This window comes from Xenopus laevis, chromosome 8L, assembly GCF_017654675.1.
Source record: "Xenopus laevis strain J_2021 chromosome 8L, Xenopus_laevis_v10.1, whole genome shotgun sequence".
NCBI lineage: Eukaryota > Metazoa > Chordata > Amphibia > Anura > Pipidae > Xenopus > Xenopus laevis.
In genome coordinates this window covers 110,123,799-110,141,220 of record NC_054385.1, presented here as the reverse complement: position 1 = coordinate 110,141,220, position 17,422 = coordinate 110,123,799, and the positions used below count along the sequence as shown (strand labels likewise).

At 38.2% G+C, this 17,422-nt stretch overlaps 1 protein-coding gene across 2 annotated transcripts in view; it reads right to left on the bottom strand.

Moving 5' to 3' along the window:
• Positions 1-6,526, bottom strand: part of tmem121.L (transmembrane protein 121 L homeolog) — a 174,594-nt gene extending 168,068 nt beyond the window's left edge. For both annotated transcript variants that reach the window (XM_041573404.1, XM_018231647.2), the window contains exon 1: positions 5,970-6,526. The gene's annotated coding sequence lies outside the window, so the exon portion shown is untranslated. The remainder of the gene's footprint in view (positions 1-5,969) is intronic.
• Positions 6,527-17,422: the final 10,896 nt, after the last annotated feature.

The following is a 17,422-nucleotide window of genomic DNA, read 5'->3' as shown; positions in this document are numbered from 1 at the left end:
ATGGGGTTCCATATAATGGATCCCATACCTGTACTATTTATTTTCTCTTCTTCGGAAAAAAAAAACCATTGGTTTCGTAATTAAAATGGTGTGGTATTGTGATCCAAAGGAGTAAAGAATACAGTATGTTCCATTTGTGGTGAGAAGCCATAAAACTATGCTCTCATATTAGTTTCCAGCACAGTTAAATTGCTTGGAATACTTACAGTATCTATAACGATACATATAATATAGTAAGCATTTAAAGCATGTCAAATAGACACTCCCAACACAAGTTTTGTACAATGAAAATGGGCTACCATGGCCTTCATTTGAAAATAGAGTGTAAAGGAGACAGATTCACCTAATGTTGCATAATTACTACCCTGTTTTGTGGCAGATAATGCATTCCTTATATTAAAAAGAATAATTCACACAAAGGAGGCTTGTATTTTACACGACAGTAATGAATGCCCTTAAAACATGACCCATTTTGTGTAATACCTCTGTGCATACATCGTGTAGTCTAATTAGCTTCACTTATTATGGCCATTTGAAAAGATAAACAGATAAAAGTGAATTTAAAAAACAGCATTTATCCACAAGGCACATGGAATGGCAGGGGTTGCAGGTGACCAACATAATACCGAAAGGGTTAAAGTGATACTGACACTTAAAAATTACTTTTTTTAAGATGAATGTACATCAGGGGGCGATTCACTAAGGGTCGAATATCGAGGGTTAATTAACCCTCAATATTCGACTAGGAACTAAAATCCTTCGACTTCGAATATCGAAGTCTAAAGGTTTAGCGCAGATAGTTTGATCAAAGGATTTAAATCCAACGATCGATGGAATATCCTTCGATCAAAAAAAGTTAGCCAAGCCTATGGGGACATAGGCCCATAGGCTAACATTGACTTCGGTAGCTTTTAGATGGCGAACTAGGGGGGTCAAAGTTTTTTTTAAAGAGACAGTACTTCGACTATCGAATGGTCGAATAGTCGAACGATTTTTACTTCGAATCCTTCGATAGTCGTAGTCGAAGGTCGAAGTAGCCCATTCGATGGTCGAAGTAGCCCAAAAAAAACTTCGAAATTCGAAGTTTTTTAACTTCGAAATTCGAAGTTTTTTAACTTCGAATCCTTCACTCGAAGTTAGTGAATCGGCCCCTAAAATTTACTGTACCTATAGATCATGTTCCCTGAAAACTCCGAATTTTTAGGAGTTTTCCGCAACAATTAAGTTTTTCACAGAGTTTTTTGCTCCGAAACCCCAAAATCATCGGATATTGGTACGAAAATCAGCGCAGACACTGGGACTTTCCCCATTGACTTATACAGTACCTGTATCAGTTCTGTTGCCTGAATCTACTTGACACCAAGGGGTATATTTATCAAAGAGTGAAGTTCCACCACTAGAGTGAAATTCCGCCACTTCCCGTTCATTTCTATGGGGTTTGTAAAAGCGTATTTATCAAAGGGTGAAATTTCACTTTCACCCATTGATAAATATGCCTTTCAAAATCCCATAGAAATGAATGGAGAGCTGCAGAATTTCACTCTAGTGGCGGAATTTCACTCTTTGATAAATTTACCCCCAAATAGGAATGACTTGAGTAAAGTGTTGACCTTAGTGAACTCATGGTATATCAGTAGACGTACCTAGACCCCAAGCAAAACTTATTTCAGGGAACCCCTCCACAAGACACACCACCCTAAGCCACTGCTTTGGGGGGGGGTGTGTATATCTTTATGGTGTGTATATCTTTATTTGTAAAATCACTACTGGAAAGCAGTAGTTCAAGACTCCAATTCCAAGTGTTAAGACACTAGGGAAAGGAGGCCCCTAAAAGCTTACAGTCTGCTGAGCAGATTTATCAAAGTTTAATTTTAAATAATGAATTTCTCGGACACAGAGCACTCTGGGAACTAAAATCAATGCTTTATTGAAAATAGTTTAAAAACATGGAGCGCACAAAAAGATACACGATGGACGCGTTTCGCGCCAAGCATGTATCTTTTTGTGTGCTTCATATTTTTAAACTAATTTCATGCTGTATGGAACAGTGAGTGCTCCCTTTACTATATTTTAATTTTAAATAAAACATTATTTTTCCTAGTAAATTTATATTTTTTTCCTATTCATCCAAAGTTATTCATGATTCAATCATAATTGTAACTCCAAATGTGCTGGAAGGGAATCGTTTGGCAAATCGATTCTAATTGTTTTTTTAAAAGTAAAATTGTTGGGCAGGTAAAACTTGTCATTTCCTATGTGCAAAAATCTGCAAGCTTGCTCCAATTGATCAAAGGGGTGTCAAAAATGCAATTCACTATAGTAGTGTATAACTAGACAAATTAGACACCAATTGAAAATCTAGAGAATTCTTTCTCATGACCTTTCAGTGGAAGAAAAAGTAAGTAGTGGTATCATAGTAAATCAGTGGTGAACACTCAAAAACATGGTCCTAACAACCCAAATATTTAAGTCTACCAATCCAATCAGATTTTTGATAACTCTCAAAAACTCAAATGTCTTGCTGAATGTGCCAAAAAAACTTTTATTGCAAACCAAATTGTGCTGAAGGTCTTGCATGTGATGGGTAGAATATGTTAACTGAAGCATTATTGTAGTGTTTTATGAATAATCACTGTTGATTTGTATAATACTGCTACTAATATCGGGCATCACTATTGGCATCATTAGGCACAGCTCATTCTATGTAATGCACTGCTCAATTGGCCGTGGTTATGGAGTCTATATATCTGCAGTACTATATTATCAAGAAAGGCATTTGCATGCATGTCCATGAATATTAATAACATTATTAGGCCTGTGATAACTGTACACAATTCAGCCATGCCATAAAAGCACATTTGGAATGGAACAAGGCATTATAGGTATGGGACCTGTTATCCAGAATGCTTGGGACCTGGGTTTTTCCGCATAAAGGATCTTTCTGTAATTTGGATCTTCATACCTTAAGTCTACTAGAAAATCATGTAAACATTGAATAAACGCAATAGGCTGCTTTTGCTTCCGATAAGGATTAACTATACCTTACATTGGATCAAGTATACGCCATACGGTACTGTTTTATTATTACAGAGAAAAAGGAAAATTTGCATTATTTGGAGAAAATGGAGTCTATGGGAGATGGTCTTTCCATGATTCAGAGCCTTTTGGATAGCAGGTTTCCAGATAATGGATCCCATACCTGAGTTTAATATTTCTAGAGGCATTGAGTGAATTATTTGAAAAAAAAAATATATAGAGAAATATTTTGTAATATCTTTTGTTTTCAGATTTATCCCCATTATCATGACACAAAAACTGATTTAGAAAGGAAATATGCCAAGCAAACATAACTTCTGAACCATTCTGATATATTAGTTCTTAAAAACATTCATTACAGGAACATATTATACAACAGTGATCCCCAGTCAGTGGCTCGGGAGCAACATGTTGCTCACTAACCCCTTGGATGTTGCTCCCAAGTGTCTCAAAGCAGGTGATTATTTCTGGCTTGGAGGTATGTTTGGTTGTATAAAAAACAGATTTACTGCCAAACAGAACCTCATCTAGGCTGCCAGTCCACAAGGGGGACACCAAATAGCCAATCACAGACCTTATTTGGCATCACCAGGGACTTTTTTCATTCTTGTGATGCTCCCCAACTCTATATGGCACACTGGTAAAAAAAAAAGGTTGGGGGCCCCTGTTCTACAGACTGAAGGCGGAACTAGATTATAAAAGCTAGCACCCACCTGAAGGATCAAAACATATTGGTCTTTCTTTGGACAGTTACTGAGTTAAGTCCACCCTGACAGAATTCAATAAATAAATTAGATATACACCTAATGTATATAAGGTGCAGTTTTATCCCACCCCTACAAGAAATCTGCTTTGGCCACCAGTAAAAGCATCCCTTCCAGTTGCACAGTAGGTTGCTCTTGTGTAGTGATTGACATTAGATGATATCCATGTGGGACAGGCTACAATGATGTCCTCTGATGTCAATCAAAGCTCAAGAGCCATGTGTTCCTTATATGAGAACAGCTTTAGGAATCCAAGATCGTATTAAGCATATGCAGATTTTTCATTCTATAGGAATGCCAATAATGGATTTGTGGCTGCTGTAAGTTCCACACCCTAACTTGGCAGTAACCACCTGGGTGATATTAGTCTTTATGACTATCTTAACAGAAAGCTAATGCTACAGTGACAAACTCTAAGAAGGAAGGATTATGTTGGGTGGAAACAAAGTCCTTCATAGCCTCATAGACATGTAAAATAGGAATTGTCTGCAGACAGGTAACCTATTGTCATTTTCTTTACTATTCAGGTTAGCAAAAAGTAATCTTTAAATACACTGATTAACTGGGCAAATGTTGCCTCTATTCAAATAACATGTATTTGAATTTTCTAAAGTCTTCTGTTAGAAAGCTGGATGCTTTGCCTTTATGGATTGATACACAATAATTGTCTATCTTCATTTCTAAATTTCTATTTTTTTTACTATAATTTCCAGACAACAGACAACAGACATTATAAGACAACATTTTAGGGTGCATTTGTATCCAGCTTCACACACGATATATAATATCAAAGTCGTTATATCAGTACTTTATATCCAAAGTGTTTGTTGCATTTAACATACACTAATTATACTGGTGACACCCCAATCTTACACAGTAGAGTCCACAGCCTTATAAAGCCTTTATGTTGGCCTATTTTTTATTATTACTCTAACTCTACTACTCAAATTGTCTTCTGTAATCGGCTTATGTGTTTAAACACCATAAATTTTGCTAATATGACATTATAATGAATCATGCTGACAAACTGATCTTTGTGTAGCAATAGGAAAGAACTATCAGAAAAAGGAGGTCTTGGTGGAACACAGAGGGACTTGTATAGAGGAGTCAGGTTCTTTAGGACTTTAGTTGTGGTATTCTATATATATGGATATATATATATATATATATATATATATATATATATATATATATATAACCAGTAATTTTTCCTCAATGCACAATATGTCCATCTTTGACCCTACAGTAACTGTTAAGTGTGTTCTTGATATTAGAAAGCAATTGTGGCTCCTACATGGTTTTTCCAAGTCCAATATGGACAGTGAATCAAATAAAGAAACCATTTTTCTAGATACAGAAATAGTATCATTAAATCATATTAGATAACATCATGGCAGAACACAACAGACAATATAAAAAAAAGGTATACATTGCTAACCATTTCTGCAGTTACTTATGAAACAACTCCTCTATTTATTGCAGTGTGACTGTATAAAAAGGCTTGCCCTAACCTTTTTTTTTTGTTGTATCTGATCCTATATAAGATCCCACTACACACTAACCATGCTTTTCACTGGCTCAAGATACGTTTCATGGGGGTAAAAAAAGATGTCTAATTAATAAACAACTGCATAAAAGCTTTGAGGCATGGATGTCTCCTTTGGGTCTCTTTGATTGTTATCCATGTCAAACGGGACCTCTGGAAATTGCTTGTCTTGTCTGTAGCTGCCACAGATATTCTGGGTTACAGTGTTTCATCTCCTATCCTTCATATTGCATTGACTTGACACTTAAATAAGAGCTGTTCCTTCATAGGAAAGAGCAGATATACGTCTGATAAGATGAAAGGTTCCACACCAGGGATTGTGCGTTAGAAATAGCCGGCGAATAGATTGGGGCTTTAGCACATGTAGCTGCATAAGAGTTAAGTGTACGACATATGCAGTTTGAATATTCGGTATTCGGTCTGTGTGACAGTATTAAAACATGCATTTTATTAAAGTTCCAGATCAGGGACATCTACCGACCGACAGATATCTGAAACCCAATCTGCCATTAGAATATCTGCATAGTAAGGGGGGCCATACAAATAAATCACTTCCCAGTCAATGGTAACATTTTGTATTACAATATTTTTGTATTGAAGGTGGAATTTTTAAATGAGCTTACCTTTCATCGAGCACAAAAAGCTTCAGCACCAGTTGTGTTTCATATTTGTAATCCCATCCAACTTGCCGTTATAGCATTCCAAAAGGGCTATCAATCTTCCCCACAGGACACCAGATTCAGGCAGTTTCTTATTTTTTTTTCCTTCCTTTAATTTGGAGATATGACGATGATGCTGGTGATGATGGTTTTTTCTTTTTTATCCCTCCACAAAATCCAAACCATACAGAAGAGTGACTGAAGGGATAAAATAGAGGCGGCAGAGAACTATCCGGTTTGTGCACAAGAGAGTAGAATCGAGGATGTTGAGACTGCACTGCTGTGCTCTGACTCGTGCATTGACTGTACGTATAACTTCACTTCCAAGGAAACCTGCATAATTTATTGGCAATTTGCTTATGTAGAAGGACCGTCAAGCCTTTCTCTCTCTCTCCCCTCCATTCTCTCATCTAGGAGCAGTTGCCAGCTTCTTCAGCTTGCCTTTCCTAGGCTGCACTCATCAGATGAAGCCAAAGGCACCACACTGCATTCAAGCAGTCATTTGTAGGATAAATGCCAATAACGGTGGAGATACTGCTGTGTGTGTGTGTGTGCAGGGGGAGGGGAGACAGAGGCAAGGAAAAGACAGAAGGACTTCTCTCTTGTTTCTCATAAAGGCTGGGGCAAAGTCAGGGATATTTAGCCACAGAGTCCCTGTTATTTCTCAGTGTCTGCCTTTTATATTTTTTTCCTCTCCGCAGTTTTAACAGACAAATCATCAGTGCTATTTCCAGGCAATTTTTCCACCCTACAAAGAGCGCCTTAATGCATGGCTCACAATAGGAAAAAGGCACCGGAATAATCATAAAAGGGGTTACTCATTGGGGAGATAGGGGGAATATTAATGTCTGCTGGCTGCCACACCATGGGGGAACGATTAAAAAAAATTCAGCACGTATGTAAAAAATTAAAAAAATCTCTTTCTGTGAAATGTATCACTTTTAGGCTTGGATTCAAGAGACAACATTTTAACTCAAAGAAGCCCATTTATCAACATTCTCATTTTAATGATTTTAGAGGTTTTTGAAAACAAGAATAAACTCACTTTCTCTAAAACCACAACCTTCAAATATTGACAGCACCAGTCGTAGATTTCTTTTCTTAAAATGCCTTTATTGAGACATGGGTTCAGACCCCAATACCATGGGCAACGTTTCAGACCGCCATCGGTCTTTTATCAAGCCATGATAAAAGACCAATGGTGGTCTGAAACGTTGCCAAGTGTATAGGGTCTGAACCCATGTCTCAAGAAAAGAAATCTACAACTGGTGCTGTCAATATTTGAAAATTGTGAGCAAACATGGATGGATTACATGGATACATGGTGGAAACCGTTGGAAGCAAACACACCAGTTATACCAGTGCAGGACACAACTACATTATGTTGTAATTAATTCAAAAAACTTTCATTTTTTGGTGTTGCTGTTCTTTTAAGGTTTGAAGATCCAAATTACAGAAAGATCCAAAAACCCCAGGTCCCAAGCATCCTGAATAACAGGTCTCATACCTGTATTCGAATCTTTTGGGCAGTTATTACCGGGGGAAAAAATCTGAAAACCTCTAAAAGTCTGAATTGATTAAAAAAATGGACAAATAGAATCAACAAAGCTCTCACTAACATGTATAGGACCTCGAGAGCTTTCACATGGTAACGTTTTACATACGTTTTTTTGTGGTTTTTATACTCGAATACAAACTTTGTACTTTGTAAATCTCAAATATTTAGAGTATTTGAGAAATAAAAAACACATGAATTTTTAGAGAAAAAATGTGATTCGTTAAAAAAAAAAAAATTGAAACTCGAATGTTAGTAAACTGGCCCCAAAGTGTCACAGAAACTAGTTTAAAAAAAGAACACTTTCCTGCTCATCATGCACCTTTCTTAATATATAAATATCATTCCATTTATAAATATCTCGATGGAATGTTGTTTAACCTCTACCAGTTCCCCCATTACTAGTTTCAGCCTTTGGGCTCTTGCTGTTCATATCCTCATATTTTCAGGTAGGGGATGCATTGTTTTTATGATGCATACGTTTTAGGTGTAAAGTTTAAAGTGCAGCATTGCTGCATTAGGCATACTAGTACATTTGCATTTAACTGGGGCAAAAACAAAATGCTTATTTTCCTATCATCTGCCCCAGCATTCAGTTCCCCGCACATTTTAAATATTTAGAAAAAAATCCAACAATTTCTCATTGGGATGGACTCATCAAACATATAAGAGCCCACGTGCACATATCCCAAACCATTAGCCTACATAAGGTTTCAAAGAATACTATCCCATAAACATAAGCCTATGATTAAGAGCCCCTTTTGGCACAAACTGCAAAAGGCTTTTTTTGTGGGATGCTTTTTTTTTATTTGTTAATTGCACCACCTTTTTTCTTGGTCTGGTTTGTGGAAGCCTATGCAACTAGGGAACACCACCCTGATATAATAAAATTCGCAAAGAGAAGAAATATGCTAATAAAAATGTACATGTCACAATGTAATATTCATTAGGCTTTTATTGCATTGTGAATCTTAATTAAACATTGGGAACCGTTAACACCTGCTTGAAGGTGGCGTAAACTTTTGGAGCAAATGTAACAACTTTTTTATTAAGAAGTTTTATTGTAAACACGGCACACTATCGCAAATTATAAAATTCACAATAATATTGTGTGTTGTGTTAGGGGCAAAGTGTTCACCAAGGCAAAATTGTTCACTTTGAGAACATGTATTCACATTGCGAATTGTGTTCACAACCAATATTACATTCCCCCTTATATCTTTAAAACTGCATTAAGTAGAATTCCCCCCATCTTCTCAGAATCATGATTATACAAATTGGAAACCCAGCAAAACACAACTTACGGCTTCTGCGCTCAATTGGATGATTCGTCAATGGCTACCGCTATCCATAATGAGGTTGCTCAGCATGGCGTGTCTGTTTTTGTGCTGTCTTGTCCACTGTAATCCATGCAAAACACCCAAATTGCATTTTAGCACAATTACCCAACTAGAAGAATTGCTGCAGTTAACTAAAACTTTTGCTTTGCTGTCCCAGCATGGTCAGTATAAGAACATTTGGTATAACAATGCACTTTTCATTATTATTTCTACAGTTTTAATTCTAAATATCTTACAAACATTTAATTTGGTTTTACAGAGTTTTTCTTTTATTACATAGTCAAAAGTAACTATGAGATATTATATTTAAGCCACAACCATCATTGTCATTACATTATACATTATACAGCTTTCCACAAGAACTTTCTTATTTCAGCACAAAAATGTCCAAAACAGGTCCATACTGAGATGGGAGTGGAAGAACCCTACTGGTCAACCCAGCTGAATACTTGTGGGATGAATTAGCTGATATGAAACAGTCCTGATCGCCTAATGGATACCAATCCCACCAAAAATGTTCTTGTTCAGAAGTGTAGAGGGTAAAGTAGGTTTTGGCAGCAGAGGACAAACTTTTCCAGATACGTTTGGCCATATAGTGTATAAGGATGAAAAAAATTAAGGGAGACTTGCAAAACATATATGTTAGTGGAATAAAGAAAGAATTGATGGGGAGTGTATAATTCTGTAATATGAACAAAGCAATATAACTATTATCAGACGTCATGCAGCTCTTTCCTTTCAACACCCTTCCATTCTTCATTTTCATTTCACCAGTAACATCCCCATGTCAGGAGCAGTCCATTCCATATTCAAGATTCCAGCGCTCATGGCCGCAAAATCACACTGGTGACCAGTGAAATCATCATATTGTTCCTTGGTGTGAAAATTCTAAATAAATAGGTGCTGAAGACCTGGGTTCTGTGTCCTAATATAGGTCTTTCTCTGTACAGTTCCTGGGTGCATCTAACCTTCTATTTTGACTTGATCTCCTGATTTTGCTGATCGCTGCCTGCCCAGACTTTTGCCCGGACTTTGACCTTGAGATTCCATACCCTTCGGATACAGTGTATTGGACTACAGTATTTCAGTGTGGTTGTACTATGACGACCTCCTTGGTCCTGACTTCCACCTCGGTAAAGCCATTGGCCCCTGACACCCTGTTTCCTTCACCTTCAGACCTCTGGTATCCCTGCTGCGGGGGACAGACACTTTTTCCTAGAAACTAGGGAGCAAGTTGGAGCAAAATGAAATCAATGTATCAATGATGCAGTGAGATGGCATGACCTTGGATAGAGTAGCATGTAAATATTCATTGCTAAATGTTATAGTATGAGACTTTTGAAGTTACTAACCCTGTTGCTATGGTGACATACTTTTAATTTGATGTGTGCAACTCTATTTACTGGTCACTTAGTCAGAGCACAGACATATTCTTCTCTCTACTGTTAGTCTTATGAACAAATTGGTGTGATATTCAAATATGGCTGCATCTTATTACGGTTCTGCATTACCCAATCCCTTTGAGAAAAGACTGTGTCACAGTTGCTGTATCATTCTTCATCTACCAATGACCTACAGATCTGTGTAACATCAGAATTAGACAGAGAACACTTCTAGTGCTTCATGCTCAACAAGAACGGTATCATTCTTTCATTTTTTTTTCTGTAAACTCACCCCACTAGGGCTTACTGGAAGATTCCAGACACAGGTGTAGCCAGTATGTAATACTGAAATTCCTAATACTGACCTACAGGACAAGTAGCCCAAAATGAAATGGTGTTCTATGCATTTATATAAAAAGGAGTGTTACCTTTCATCAGTACAAGGTGTGCGTGTGTTTCAGAAGCTCACATTTATTGTAGATTTTTATGATAAACTGCCAAGTGGCAGCTGTTCAAGTTAAAAAAAAGGGGCATTAGGACATGTATTTACATACCTAAGCACTTAGGCTTGGATCACATGACCCGGATTTCGGCCTGTAGAGAAACATAGGCCAAGAAACTGCTCCTCTGCTGCAGCCTTCTTATTTTGGAGCAAAATATTGTGTTTCAGCTCCAAAATCCTCTGGGGCAAATTCACTAGGATTCGTAGTTGCGCCAGGCACAACTTCGCCACACCTCGCCACATTTCGCCAGGTGTAGTTTCGCCAGCGCTCTGCAAATTCACTAAAATCCAAAGTTGCGCACAGGGGTAGCGTAAGGTTGTGAAGCTGCACAAGCGAAGCGAAGTTACGCTAGCGATGGTCAATTTGCATACGGCGCCAAATTCAAATTTCAATGGAGGAATACGTAGAATCACTACAAATGCCTGGGAAACCTTCAAAACATCAAATAATTTTTTTTTTGCCCTACACATGTGCCCACTGTATAGTTAAGTTGCCATGAGTCAGGAAATGTAGGGGGGAAGGAGGGGAGCCCCAAAAAAAATTTGATCTTTTTCAGCCTATCACCCATAATATAGAAAAACCGCCAGCGTTTTTTGGGACTTAGAAAAAATTTGAACTTTTTTTGAAGCAATCCCTATCTACTCTATTGCACTTCGCCTGATCTGAGGTAGTGAAGGAAGTCTAGCGTAAAAGGTAGCATTCAGTACACTGCGCGCGTTAGTGAATTTGGGTAGTTACGTCCTTAGCCAAAATTCGCCAGGCGTAAGGGTGCGAAGTAACACTAGCGAATTTACGCCAGCGTTCGTTAGTGAATTTGCAAAGTAACGAAAATGCACAACGCTAGCGAATTGACGCTAGCATTAGGCGCTTCGGCGCTTAGTGAATTTGCCCCTCTGTGTTTGCCTGCACCCGCGAGGAAGTAATGTTTCCGGGTGCAAGCACAGTGGGCAAAAGGCAGCAGCAAAGGAGTGGATTTTCGGTCTGCGTACCTTCACAGGCTGAGATCCAACTTGTGTGGTCCTAGCCTAAACCAAGGAGATATTCATGGGTCAGATGCAATTTCTCATCTAGAAATCTAGAAATCTAGAAATCTCATCTAAAATAAAACATTTGTTTGCAATAAATTAAGTTGCTGGTTGGAAAGATAAACTTTAAATGTAACAAAACATGTTTTCACTTATTTGTGTCTCTGGTCCTATAAAGTGTGATAAATGTGGTCCAGATAATTATAAAGGTGAGATTCATCATCTAATTTAGAAAGCCTGCACCCTACAATTTTAGGTACCTGTATAATGTTGTTTTTTCATTAGTAGGAACACATCTCTTAAATATACTGAAATAATTGTGGATTTAAGGAAGGTTAATTAATACTCGTTACACTGAATTGTCTTATTACAGAGGAACAGTAAATTATTAGACAATGTGGACAATTGCATTGCCAGTTTTAGGACCTAATCAATAGGATCAATAAAGCAATGTGGGTGCTAAAGTCTCTAAAGCTAAGTATCAGGTTTATTCTTTGCAAAAATACCTATGAAAAGAATGTCACTAATAAAAACAATGGATGTGGGTGGCAGAGATTTCAGCACACCACTGCTGCTTTTTTTTTGTTTAAAAGTGTTTGGATATTGGAGAGACAGTCCCCTCCCCATTTCTAATAACATACACAGAAAAGCAATACTGTGTAGATTGTTCTGCCATCTACTTCAAACTGCAATAGTAATCATCAATAACGTTACCATGGCAATTGATCATATCTCACAAGCAATAAAGTGCCCCCTGCTGACAGAATACAGATGGCTACACCGTTATTCTTATTTTTACTAGGTGGAGTGTGAAGCTCTTGGAAAAGCACAGATTTACTCCTCATGCTGAATGTTTGCCCAGGAAAACAGAATGTCAGTTGTCTAAGGCTTCACTAAAGCAATCTACTGTATTTCCCCAGTGTACATAATACCCAACCACAAGAGCGATAAATAATTTTGTACCCATCCATATGGTCATAATGCAATGAATTACATGCTAGGCAAGCTTTTAAAAGACACTATCACTTTTATTCACTGATTTTATTTTTTTTCCATACTAATTTAAGTTACTTTTATTTATACATAACTGATAACTCTATGTTAAAATCCTTTTGGAAATGGTCTTGCTGCAAAGGATCCAGATAATGAAACCAGACCTTCCAGCATTTTATTGGTTTAGAGCAAGCACTCAAAGAACTTTTAAAATCCAAAAATAGTTTATTCAATAGAGTAAAAGGTAGGATTTTGCACGCAATTGGAAGACTGCTCTTTGAGTGCCTGCTCTACACAAATACAGTTTGATCCACTACGTTAGCTGAAGGCTCAGGGCGCTGCACATGGGCCTCTTCCAGTACTTGGTGAGTTATGTGTCTTGTGGCCTTTCTTAACTGTTCAATACTTCCAACATTCTAATCACTCACCTATAAAGCTTGACACTCATGGGCCAAAAGTTGCCAACTTGAACCCTTCTGATTCAGCCAGCAGCTTTGTATTGTAAAAAGTAAGGTATGAAAATCCCATCAAACAAGGACCACGTCACGGTCACGCACCCTACACCAGAACAGAAACCAAGCACCCTGGTCTCGGCTCGACTTCACCAGTGACTGCCTTTGGCCTCGGGAGGAGCCCTCAGCTTACTCAGATGCCACCTGGACTTAACGAGAGGTGCAAGGCGTAAGTTCTGGCAGGCAATGGGGCACGACTGTTTACAAGGATACTGGAAGATAGGAAGCCACCAGGAACAGGCAGGCCGGGCCAGCACAAGCAGTTAGAATAGTCAGACAGGCCAGAATCAGGATTAGAGATCGAAGAATAGTCGGAAAGAAGGCAAGGTGAGGATTGGAGAGGTCAGAGTAGAAAGCAGGCAAGCAAGGGTCATACACAGAAGATCAAACAGGAATCTCACAGAACAAACACCCAGGAACAAAAGAATTGAACCTAACAACGGGCAATTTGCTGAAAACCAAATTCCCCTTTTAAACTGTTTGAATTCGTGCCAATTGCGCGCTGGCGTCATCACTCCAGCGCGACTGGAACCGGCATGGAGCAGGGCGCAACGTGACGGGCGTCCATGCCGAGGACGTGGCGTGGACCCTGCTGCCGCTAGACCATCAGGGTAAGTTCCTTACAACCACATTGCCATGTTGATATAGTCCTCTTCCCATGGGTCTCTGGAGGCCTGCTGTATTATGCAATTGTTGGTCCTGCTGTCAAAATTGTAATCAGATCAATTACGCTCAGCAAGTGGGCAGCCAAATAAGGTAGAAATACTCCTACTTGGTGGCCTCACCAACTGAGAAGACCTTGCCAAAGGGTCTCATAGTGTATGCCCAGCTTAACAACTTGAAGCAGATTGTCCCTTTAGTTTTTTTATCTACTTAATCAAGCCCAGTAACCCATACTTTTTTTTAATACAAAATCAGCTTTTTTTGAGAAACTTAAATGGCAGTGGTGAAGCTTAGGTGTAGTCTTACCAAACAAATGAGGTAAATTCTGTCAATGAAGTTGATGCAGTTATGAAGCAGAATCCCGTAATTCCAAGATTTCTGGATAACAGGTTTCCGGATAATGAATCCCATACCTGTACAGAGTAATTTGTGAGCGGGTCCCTAAATTCTCGTAACTAACAGTGGCCCAGAGCATGTACTTTTGAATCAGCAGAAAAAAATGGAAGTTACGTACCAGTGGCATCTCTAGAGGCACAGACCCTTCACTGCTTAATGCCTCTGTGGTCTTGGACTGTTATAGTAGTCCAAAACAAACACTATGTTTTTTTAACCCACAATGCAGCATTTTTTCACATAATTTCATTATTATTGCATTTCTGGTGTTTCTATCCTTAAAGGGATCCTGTCATCGGAAAACATGTTTTTTTCAAAACTCATCAGTTAATAGTGCTACTCCAGCAGAATTCTGCACTGAAATCCATTTCTCAAAAGAGCAAACAGATTTTTTTATATTTAATTTTGAAATCTGACATGGGGCTAGACATTTTGTCAATTTCCCAGCTGCCCCCAGTCATGTGACTTGTGCCTGCACTTTAGGAGAGAAATGCTTTCTGGCAGGCTGCTGTTTTTCCTTCTCAATGTAACTGAATGTGTCTCAGTGGGACATGGGTTTTTACTATTGAGTGTTGTTCTTAGATCTACCAGGCAGCTGTTATCTTGTGTTAGGGAGCTGCTATCTGGTTACCTTCCCATTGTTCTTTTGTTTGGCTGCTGGGGGGAAAGGGAGGGGGTCATATCACTCCAACTTGCAGTACAGCAGTAAAGAGTGATTGAAGTTTATCAGAGCACAAGTCACATGACTTGGGGCAGCTGGGAAATTGACAATATGTCTAGCCCCATGTCAGATTTCAAAATTGAATATAAAAAGATCTGTTTGCTCTTTTGAGAAATGGATTTCAGTGCAGAATTCACTATTGTGAGTGCACTATTAACTGATTCATTTTGAAAAAATGTTTCCCATGACAGTATCCCTTTAATCTTTGTTAAGCTATAGTTCTCCAATAAGCTTAGCATAATGTGAAAAGACGCACCTTTTCCACTATAGGGAATTGTGTCCCTCTGCACCATGTTGCACCATTCCTTGATTTAATGCATTTCCCGTATTAACGTTACAGAGGAAAGCATTTTTGTAAACTGAGTTCAAGCTATAACTTCATAACAGTCAATAGCAGGAAGTCCTCTTTGTTGCATGAAACATCATCTCTTGGGTTCTTTGCAGGCAATCAATAGGTTAATCCAATGAGCTATTTATTTAATGTTATTTGATGGATAAACATGGCATTAGGCATACAGGGGAATCAGAGGGAGCTGTAGGATTTTCAGAGAAAAATAGAAGAGTTTGTGGCTGGTTTATACGAGGGGTTAGATCAATCCATAATTTCCCTCAGCCTCTCGTGCTTTTTTTTTTTCCTCCGGCCTCTGTGCACTTGCATTGAAAGAGAACAAACTGAATAAATGAGGGGGCGGGTTATGAAGTTATTGTGAAAAATGCGAAGTGGTTGCCTGATGTACAAAATTGTTTGAGGTAATTAGCCTTTGCTCCCTACCAATTTATACATGTTAATTATGAAAATTAGTTTTGGAGTATAATTGTTTGTTTGTCATTACCATTTAGCAGTCAAAAGTTTACATCTAATATATGTGTGACATATTTCAACTTTCAAGTAAACATCCAAAAAAAAAAAAAAAAAGAAAGGAAAGGAAAAGAGAAGAAAGCTTCCATTTTAAAATGCACCCATTAATAGCACTCCTCCAGCAGAATGCTGTACATAAGTCTGTTTTTCAAAAGAGCAGATATTTTTTTTTAAATTTAATTTTGAAATCTGACATGGGAGTAGATATGTTGTTTCCCAGGTGCCCTCAGCCATGTCACTTGTGCTTTGATAAACTTCAGTCACTCTAACTGCTGCACTGCAAATTGGAGTGATATCAACCCTCACTCCCTTTCCTCCCAGCAGCATAACAACAAAACAATGGGAAGGTAACCAAGGTCCTGACACTAGCGATGATCAAATTTATTCCCCAGCCATGTATTCGCTGTGAAATTCCCAATTTCCACATGTGTGAATTTTTTGGTGAAACTGCGGCAAAAATTTGCCACAGGAAAACTCACTGAGATAAAATGCCCATAAGAAAAAACGCCCAATGACTTTAATGCATTAGGACAAAAAAGTCGCCATAAGAAAAAAAAAAACGCCCATTAACTTTGGAGGAAAACAATCACCATAATAAAAAACGCCCATTGACTTTAATGCATTGGGACAAAAAAGTCAACATAAGAAAAATCGGCCATTGACTTTAATGCATTTGGAGAGAAAATTTGTCAGGGCGTAAAAATTGGTGCATGTAAAAATGGCCATGGTTTCAATGCGTTTTATGAAATTTTGCCATTTCGAAAATTTTTCCCGAGTTTAGCTAGTTTTTCGGCAAAGCGAAGATTCCTTCATCTCTACCTGACACCTGCATTGCAAAAAATGCTTTCATACGACATCTAGTGGAAGATGTGAGAATAGCACTCAATAATAAACATCCAAGTCCCACCTCAACTCCTCTGGTTACATTGAGTTGGAGAAATTATAGCTTATTTGAAAGCAGTTTTATAGTGCTGGCTCTTTCTGAAAGCACAGGATCAGGCACAATGACCTGAGATAGATGCCTACACACCAATATTATAGCGGAAAAAAATACATTTGTTTTTTCAGGAATAAAATGTTATATGGTAGAGTGAATTATTTGTGATGTAGAAATAAAACTACACCATAACAATCATGACAGAATCCTTCTAAGCCACACTCATGATTGCCACTACATCATACAATAACAATTTTGACAATTCTGTGCTTCCTACATGGGGAAACATTTTTTGGAAAGAACTTTAATGTTTCAGCACAATAATGCCCCCATGCAAAAAGGGAGGCCCGTAGAATGGCTTTGCTTGAATGGAAGTGGAATAACTTGACTGGTCCTCAGTCCAACCAAACACCCATGGGATGAATTGAAAACTTCTACTATGGACCTGGCCTGGTGTCCAACAGCAGTGCCCAGACTCACTAATGCTGTTGTGGTTAAATAGAAGCAAATTCCACTAAGAATATTCCAGCATCC